Here is a 9965-nt window from a genome sequence, read left to right as displayed (position 1 = left end):
TTCATCACTACAGTCCGGTGGTTCTCAAACTAGTGGGTTGCGACCCACCAGCCTAAGAAGCCCAGCCTCTAGTCCCTTAAGGGGTGGGGGAAGGGAGAAAGCAGAAACACGATCCCCAGAATTGCGCTACTCCTGGGGCTGATTGGGGGGGGGGGTTTACTTAACTCCTGTAGCGCCGGCCTCAAGGTGGGAGGTGGAGAGTCCCGTGGAGCCCTCTACAGGGCTCCCCAAGCCTCTGTAAGTGAGAAAAAAGTGGTTAAAAACACACATGCCCCAATCAGCCCCAGCTGTGGTGCAATCCTGGGGATTGTGTCGCTGCCTTCCCCCCGCCCCCATAAAGACTTACCAGGGTGCTCAAACTCCCAGGGATGAACTGTCCCAGGGAGTTTGAGAACCACTGCTACAAACAGTTGCTCCAGAAATAGAACTGCAGAACCTGGAAGAGTCTCCCGGAAGGTGGAACTGACAAAAGAAGACCATAGAGGTCAGTGTGCCATGAGAAGAAAAACATTGAAAATTGCTGGTACAGAAGAACACAGTGTGTAATAAAAAACATATAGCCCAGTCTCATGCACAGCCATATCCTCAAGCAACTTTTTAGGTATATATCCCAGTTCAATTGCCAGACCATGAGAGGGCCTGCTGAGGTGCTGTGTATAGCATGACTCTTTTGTCTGCCCTGTCACTTCCTCCATGTTGTTCCATTTCCCTACATGGAAATGCAGGAGCATCTGAAGGCAAGCTCCCATTTGCAGATAGGATGGCAGGGATGACAGAAAGAAGGTGTCAGGGGTGACATGTCACTTTGTTCTCTTCTCCCCGTCTGTTTGTTGTAGCCCTCTCCAGTTGAATCTTGCGGGGGGGGGGGGGTATCCACATAGAATATTTGCTAAGGGTGCCTCCAGACCTAGAGATGGAACTTCTACCGCCTGAAAATTTATTCCACATAGAAATGAGAATGGAACTTCCAAGCATAGTTAAAAGTATCTCAGATGGACAAAAACTACTTGGATGTATCAAGAAGAGAGGATAGAATAAACCTAAATGATATTATGATGGAAGGTGTCACGTATGGAGGCTCTTGAAGCCTGATGATCAGATTCCCATTATGTCTGAGCAAACTTATACAGGATGCAGTCCTAACTGGTAAAGCACTTCCATGCCACCCTAGAGGAAGTTAGGCTAGCGCAGCGAACCTTACTGTTGCAGACCCTGGGGACAGTGAGTTTGCGTTGGCTGAGCTCAGCAGATGCAGGGGTCTGCGGAGGGCATGTGGAGGGTGAGGAGGAGGCAGGGAGGAGGCATTTTAGTGCTGGGGAAGGGTGAGTGGTCCCAGGGGCGGGCGAGTGGGGATCTGGAGGCAGGGCCAGGATTCGGCTTTATGCCGGATCCTATCCCCATTCCTGGGCAGCCTGGGCTGGCACCGGGCCGCTGAGATTTGTGCTTCCTATGGAGGTGGTGTAGATCCAAGTAGCCCCAATGGGGCTGCAGTGGCTCCCCCCCCCCCCGCGATAAGTGGAAGTGGCTCGTCTTGCCCTGGGCTGAGCCACTAAGCACCCGAAACTTGTGCTGGATACAGTGCAGGCTCACTGGCCTACCTGTTTCTAGCGCAAGTTAGAATTGTGCTGACAATTTCATAAAGACCCACATAATTTATAGGAAAAAAATTCACTTCTGAGATGAAGTGCAGAATTGAAGGGGGAAAAAAAGATTAAATATGAGAATTTGACCTCAGCAGATCAGGTAAACTATCTCTAATAAATCACCAAATTCTAATTTAAAGCATTTATGAGCTTAAAATTTGCCAGTGTACAATGGACTTCATGCTGCTTTTCCTTTCCTCCGGCAGCTATACTTCAGTAAACTTGCAAGTATCTGCTGTTGACATAAAACTGTTGTCTACCTGTGAGCGCGTGCTGGTTCAATTTTCCAGCTTGAGATCAGATATTAGGTTTCCAGGGCAGCCATTTAGAATTGTCTTCTTAATGACCACCAGAGCCTGGAAATTCTTGGAATAACACTACAGAAATAACAGGGGGTGGGGATGGGGGACCTTTGAAAAATAAATAAATAAAAAGATCTACTAAGAGTTTAGTGATATATATTCGCACCTTTTTGCAAGCATTTAAGGCTGCTAACAAAGTAGAACAAACTCATTGAATAATTAGATAGGAAACATATACTCCAAAATTAGTTACAGAAGGCAGAAAAAAAAAACGCTTTTTGTCATTGCTTCCTAGATGGATGAGATGTATCAAGGAAGAAGTGGATATTTTGGTCAAGCTGAGCAACTGTATCCTATCCCCCACCCCACAGAGAGATGCAGCGATACTGAAATGACTTCCACTGCATCCTATGCGGGAAAAGAGGCCTTCAGTATGCACCTTGAAGTAAGGGAATATTTGTTCCCTTGCCCTGGGTAAGCCCTAGCACCCACAATGAAGCTACTCAAGCTTGCACCAGCATACTTATGGAACATTTGCACGTACGGCTCCATTTTGCCCCCCCTTCTGGGAATGACTACAAAGGGAGGGGCCGTTTGCCCACCTCCCTGCCTGGCTGAGTGCTCCACCCCCTCTCCAGCTACACCACCACATAGGACTGTGCCACAAGCCAGCCATTTTCAACTTGGTCAGCAACTAGGGCTGCAATCCTAACCACACTTTCCTTAGAGTAAGCCTCCCTGAACAAAATAGGGCTTACTTCTGAGTAGACCTGGTGAGGATTGTGCCCTAGGTCCACAAGTGTGCTGTGAGTGTTGGAGGGAGGGTCAAAATTGTAGACGCCTTGACTATGAACATTGATGCTCTGCCATAAATACTCAGGTAAAATAGAGATTCTGCAGTCTCTGTGCTGTTGGTGGAAAGCAGCTTCAGCAGAAATTGGTTCTGGGGCAGCAGAAATGAAGAGGAATGGTGGATTTGAGAGTGATGGGGTACTTATTTTGCAAACAAGCTTGGGAGTTCAGATACCAAGATGTAGATCCAGGTGCATTGCCTTGAGGCATACAGCTTGACTCTAACCTCCAATTTACCTGCTTTTTTAAGCGGCTGCTGTGTCCCTGCTGTTTGTTCTTCATGCCCTTTTACTCTCTTCTAATGAAAAGCAGCCACTGTTTTCTTCATCAGCCTTTCCTGACAGATGCAAACAACTCTGCAGGTTCCTGTTGTCACTGGGTCATTTGGAAGCAAGGCTGAGTGTTGACCAGAAGCTTCCCTGCCTACAAACTGAATCCTTGCATTTGTTTAATGATTTGCTTTCTGGGAGAGGAAGCATTGGACTCGCTGACAAGAAACAGTCATATAATGTCAGGCAGCCTAATGACTATGGCTGCGGCATACTGAGATGTAAATTGGAGGAGCTGAGATTAGCACCATGCTAGGTCACTGAAAAAGTCCTTTCCCTGGTTTCTTTCTGTTGGACAAATTTGCTCCCTTTAGGGGACAGCTTGACTTCTCGGCAAGTGTATTTATTAGGAGTGAACTTGGGAAATGACTAATTAGTTGTTAAAAAATCATCTTTATTTTGAAACAGGCATATTCCATCCTGATTAACAACAAAACCCCAAAGTGCGGTTAAACTGAAGCATTAAATGAGGCAGATTTTCAAATCAGGGGGAAGAAAGGATTGTGTATTAAAAAAAAGTATGTCTACAGAACCATATGGGGAGATATTTAGAGATGTTTTTGTTTTTGGTTTGTTCTGTCCTGATGTAGTGGAATAGCGGAAGATCTGGTGAGGAGGTAGAATGTGGTGTCTGCAGTGGCCCCTTTAAGAATTAAGGCCTGGGCTTTCAGCAAAGGCTGTGCTCCACAGCTGCAGCCACTGAAGGCAATAAGGCTCTCAGGCACCTGCTGAAGGGAGAGTTTGGTATGGGTAGCAGAAGGAGGAAAAGCTTGAGGAAGGGGAGACTGGACTAAGGATTTGATAGCTAATGGACTGCTAGAACTGCTGAGGTGTGAATGGACTTTGGAAGCTGCTGGAGCAGAAACTACTGGAGACACTGGGACTGGTGTTTGGCTGTTGTGCCAGGGACCTGCTGAGGACTGAGGGGCTGCTGCAGTGGTGGGAGGCTGCTGGCAGGAGAGAGGACCTCTGCAGGTTGAACAGGTGAGCTACCCTGGAGGTGGGGTCCAGCAGGACTGCAAGGCAGGACCAGCGTCATTCTTGGGTGAACAAGGGGTGCTAATTAGCTAAATGTGGGCATAATTCTCCAGGCAGAGACTGGATTGGGAATTTGGCAGAACACCTGGTATGTAATTAACCAAGTAACCAAGCAGAGGCATAACTAGGATGGAGCCTGAGAAGTTCCTGCCTCCGGTGCTAAGTCAAGCGGAGCGCATGACTGCCCATCAGGCTCCACCCTAGCTCTGCCTTAGAGGTGCTGGTGACTTTGCTCCTCAGGTCCTTCTCCTGTGGAAGTTCCCCTTTGATGGGTGCGCCCCTTCAAAGAGCAGCCTCCACAGGAGAAGGAACGGGCACAAAGCCACCAACATCCCCCCCTCCAAGGAGAACCCAGAAGTGGCATCATGATATCACATGATGTCACTGTTCCAGGCACACACGTAGTTAGTTATGCCTCTGATTGCAAGTTCTGTGTAACATCAGTTCTTACATTATGGATATATATATATATATATATATATATATATATATATATATATATATATATATATTATGGATATATATATATATATATATATATATATATATATATATATATATATATATATATATATATATATATGTTTATATATAATACCTTATACAGAATCAGAAGACTGATCCATTAACAGCCCAATCCCATAGTGTCAGTATGCCGTCAAAACTAATGTGCTTTGCAAATGCAACCAGTGTGGGGAGGAGAGGGGCTGCCATTGCATATCACAAGTGGCAGCCTGGCAGAAGAGTCAATGCATCCTCCGGCATTGGAAGGAGGCAGGGGAGGGCAGAATGGGGCAGGGAGTGGGTGGAACAGGAAGGAGATGAGGCAGAATGAGGACTGGAAAGGGGAAGAATCAGAGGCACCAGCACTCTGTTATCCGAGTCCCCTTCCAGGCCTAGATTCATCTTCCAGGGTTCATGCAGACTTGTACTGGTGAAATTGCTGCTGCAGGTCAAAATAAAACTATCCCGGTGCCAGATGTTTACCCAGGTCCTTTACCCTGAGGTTTACCCGGAACAAATAGTCCTATACCCAGAATAACATGATGGGTTTTCCCCAAGAGTCCTCTCAGGAAGCTGAGAAAAAGCAGGTTCATTCAAAGTCACGGTGGTGGGCGGGCTTCCCACCTCCTTAATATACTGTACAACTTTAACCTTTCTTGGTATTCAGTGTTTGACTGATAGCCATCCTGTTGATTTTTCTGATTAGTTTTAGTACTGCTTTATTAAAAATAGAACACATGAAGGCAAGGCCAGTCAATTAAATTTGAGAATACTGAAAAGGTCATCTAAAAGAAATTATGAGAAATCTACACAATGTGAGAACGACCAACCGTCTATATCAGCTGACAATACAATTGCAATATTTCCACAACGTAAATAATACTGAGTACAGAATCCCACCCAAACAAAGACGCTTCGGAGATTCAACATTTTAATAAGGTAAGAAATAGCTCAGGTCTAATTCAGTCCCATTAAAATCATAGTATGCAATTATACAATTTCTCTTTTGAAGATGCTGCTTAGAAGATATTAGCAAATGTCACTCAAAAACACACTAACATTTTACCCACACATCTCCAGGCACATCAGAAAGAGATGTTAATAGATAATAAAGTTTTGGCAATTCATTAGGTTGTCATTATCATTTGGGGTCTTCCTGTAATTAGATATCAACAGGGGTCGTTCAAGAACAGTCCACAGAGGTTCATATTGCAAGAATATGGGCAGGAGGTCTGGTCTAGAGGGTAGAACCTCCATTAGCCCGAAGATAACATCAGAAGGTCGCCAGTTCGAGGACACTGGCAGCTCCCTGAACGGCTGAGAATGGCGAGACCTTGAAGCAGCTGACAATCCTGGCTGAGTGATTCCACCTGCTCTTGGAGTGAGCAAGAAGCGTCTTGGCTGCCCTCCACGTGAGAGATGGAGCTGCTTGTCAGCCTGTGTGGGAGAACTGGAGGCCAGAAGTGAGACCAAACCAGGAAGATCCATTCTGAAATGTTGTTGGTTCTTGAAAGAGAGAACGTCTATGATTGTCAATATCCCCTTGAGGGATTTAGAAATGCCTGCCTATGTAAACTGCCTTGAATAAAGTCAGAGGAGTAATCCGATGAGCAGAAAGGCGGTATATAAATACCTAGTTGTTATTATTATTATTATTAATATTCTTGGCAGGGTTTTCCTTTAATTCAGCTGGCATAGGGCATTTTCTATGTGCAGATTCTTCCTATGCTCATTATTTTTTATATTGTGATGTACAAGAGTGTCTATACACCAACCTTCTGTTTACTCTCCTATAGTCCTAGGCTGCTTTTCTAAGGACGCAGGTGAGGCTTTTGCAGAAATTCAGGAAGCAGCAAAAGATATGAGTTGCCAGGGAATTTTTCACACCCACTTTCCAGCATCTCCCATAGGGCTGTGCACCCATTTGCAACCCGCAAGTTCAACATTCAATGTATCGGAGGGGATTTAGGTTGGACAAACATGAGTGTCATTCGGGTGGGACACCTCTGGAGAACTCATCCAGGGAGACCCAGAAAGAGCTCTTTTGGGGATATTTTTCTTCTTTTTAACTACAGATTGCACACCTAAATAATGAAAAAGCCTGGGAGACCGAACATGTAAGCTGCCTTACCCCAAGTAGCTCCAGCACTGCTTCCCAACCCCATGGGATGTAGTGGTAGCCATTTCAGCGCTGCTGCAGTCCTGGGTGCTGGGAAGCACCAGCCTGGGCTGTTACTCACCTGGAGGCCATGCTTTAAGCTCTGGAGGTTGTGCTGGTCTCCCAACCACCTCAGGTGGCCTCCCAGATGCTACGAGATGCTCGTACCAGAAGCCACTTCCAGTTTGTGACAGTAGCGTCCAGTCTGGGAGGTGTGGGAAGTTACAATGCAAACCAGAAGTGGCTTCTAGTTGTGTCTAAGAGGCGCTCTGAGGTCCTTTGCGATGTGGCCCTTTGAGGCCCTCTGTAGAGCAGGTGCTCAAATTCACAGATACTAAGCCTGCGGATAAGGAGATTGTACCCCACTGCATCCCACTGTACCTTAAAAGTTTATAAAGCAGGTCCAAGTCAGAGTTTCTTTGGAAAAAAAAAAAATCAGGCATTGGGAATTGTAGATGATCAAGATTGATCTTATTCATTATTGATCAGATGATCAGTATTACAGCCAGGAGAAGAAATCCAGAGAATCCAAAAAGTGAACAACATCAACAAAATCCTTGTGTGTTCTAGAATAGAATTGTTAAACTACTGGTCCCTCTTAACAATTTTGCTAATCTTATAAACCACATACCTACAGTTTGGGTGGTAATACCAGGCTACAGCATTACGCCTTTTTGCAAACAGTAACTGTGGCTCCAGGTAACTTTCCCTGTAACAGTCCAGCAGCTCTCTTCCATGATTGATGGCAGCTCATCTCTGAGCAACAGACTGAACAAAAAACGTGCTGCTCACATTTAAAGACAGGAAAAGTGCAGTAAAACTCGGAGTGCTTCCTGAACTCTCATTTTATTAATTTCTTTCCAGTATTTGGTGTCCCACAATCAAGCCTCATAATACATTTGGGATATAACATTTGTCTATCTCTTTAAAATGTTCTGAATATTGTACAAAGCCCTGGATGTTGAAGTCTGCTACAGCATTCAGTGTGTCAGTTCATTAGTTTCACTTCACACCCAATCTTAGTGATGCTCTGATTGCATCTAGATCCTTTTTTCAAGAAGGGCATGTACTTGTGAGTGACGGGACCATTGATTGCATCCTGGACAACTACGTCCTGGTCAAATGTGTCCTGGTATTGGATATTTGCTTCCCTCCTTTTTGCATCCTCAAACATTAATGTTCCAATATATGTTAGAGATATATTTCATGTATATTGGAACATATATGTTCCAATATATATTTATTTTAGATGTTCTATTTTTTTAATTTTTAAAACACAATGGAGAATTAGGGCTGGGATAAGAGGCTTGGGATAAATAACATGGGGTTTGTTGTCCAGTTATAGTTATCCAGTTAAAGTGGGATGCAGATAATCCAGATAAGCAAGAAAGCAAGCAAGCAAGAAGGAATTTCTGGGATGCATTTGACCAGGACACAATTATCCAAGATGCAAATATCCTAGTACCATACTTGTGTGCACCAGGGCTCCAAGGGGGGAGCATGGGTGCATGGCCAGTGGGGAAGTGGGGCACCAGATGAACACCCACTGGCAGGGGAGTCAGTGGTAAGATTGCACCCTGCCAGGATCACACCCAGCCAGGAACCAAGGTCTGCTTGGAAAAGGAGGCTCTAGAGGGCAGAGTCAGAATGGGAGCCCAAGTCTGCCCAGCAAGTAGATCTAGGCTCCTAGTTTGGGTAGGATCCCAAGTCTATCTGCCCAGCAAACTGCAGCCACAAAAGCCAAAGTTCAAATGGGAGCCCAGATCTACTTGCCTGGAAGAAGCAGTGCTAGAGGGCAGTCAGAATGGGAGCCCAGGTCTACCCTTCAAGAGGATCTAGGCTTCAAGTTCGAGTAGGAGCGCCGGTCTCTCCATTCATCAATCCTCAGTCACAGAGGCCAAAGTTCAACTGGGAGTCAAGGTCTACTCACCTGGTTGACCCAGGCTCTGGAGTTAAGGTAGTGCTCATGGGTTTCCCCTCCAACTCCTGGATCTGCCCCTGGTGTGTACTGATGCAACACTGAAACAAAGTGTGATTGTACCTACAGGTGTATCAAGGTTCTTTTATGTTGGCATGTGCACATAGAGGGTCGGTACACAAACAAATACACTTCATGCAGGATACGACATACGACAGGATTGATAACTCTCTCTGTTTACCGTGGTTTTATAGGAACTTCATCTGCGTCCTATTTCAGAATGTTTGTAGCAATGTCCCAACAGTGCGTGACAACTCATTGCATTTTGCGACACCAATATGTCGCTGTGCTGCCAGAATGCTTGTTCCAGCAGTGGAGTAGGGGAACAGAATTGGGCGGTTAGTAACACATCCACAATCAAGTTACCGCAGTCAACTAGGAAAAATCCCAGTAGTCTCCTAGCATGAACCCACTGACTTGTCTGTTTAGATCTCACAGATACGGGATCACATCATCCAATACTGATGTCTCACTTTCCAAGCAATGGTGCTTTTTCAAGCCTTGACACTCTTATAGTTGAACTTTGCTTTCCCATAAAATATGTAAATGAAATTTTTAAAGGGAATGAATAGTCCGTTGTGAGATAAAGGGGGGGAGATAAGCACTAAGCACCGTTATCAGAGTGCTTTCAGTCTTTCAACAGCACGAGTGGCACATTCTGAATAGATGAGGTGAGATAAACAATCCATAGTTGCAAAGGAGAAGTGCTTGACTGAACAGTCTCATGCTTCTTAATTAATGAGAAAGAATGGTTTCCTTGCTTGGAAAAAAAGAACAATCTTTAAAGCATATATAGGGCACCATCAGGCCTGAAGTCTCAGTGGTCTCAACAGGGTAGTAAAGTATCTGCTTAAAACTCTCCTGCTGAAATAATTAGGATTTGAATGCGCTTAACTTTGGATTACTCAATAATAATAATAATAATAATAATAATAATAATAATACAGGTACTTATATACAGGTTGAGCCTCATTATTTGCGTGGGTTCCGTTCCAAGCACTCACGTGGATGGCAAAAAACGCACTATAGCAATCAATTTAAAATCCTGATCGCCCGCTCTAAGGAGGTGGTCGGAGTTTGTTTTGCCTGACCAGGACATGAGAGTCCCTCCCCAAGGGGGAGGTGTAGGCGGCTGGGTCGGGCAGCTACGGTGGTCCTTTA

The sequence above is a fragment of the Tiliqua scincoides genome, chromosome 3 (genome assembly GCF_035046505.1).
Source record: "Tiliqua scincoides isolate rTilSci1 chromosome 3, rTilSci1.hap2, whole genome shotgun sequence".
NCBI classification, from domain to species: domain Eukaryota; kingdom Metazoa; phylum Chordata; class Lepidosauria; order Squamata; family Scincidae; genus Tiliqua; species Tiliqua scincoides.
Note: the sequence above shows the minus strand (reverse complement) of the source record.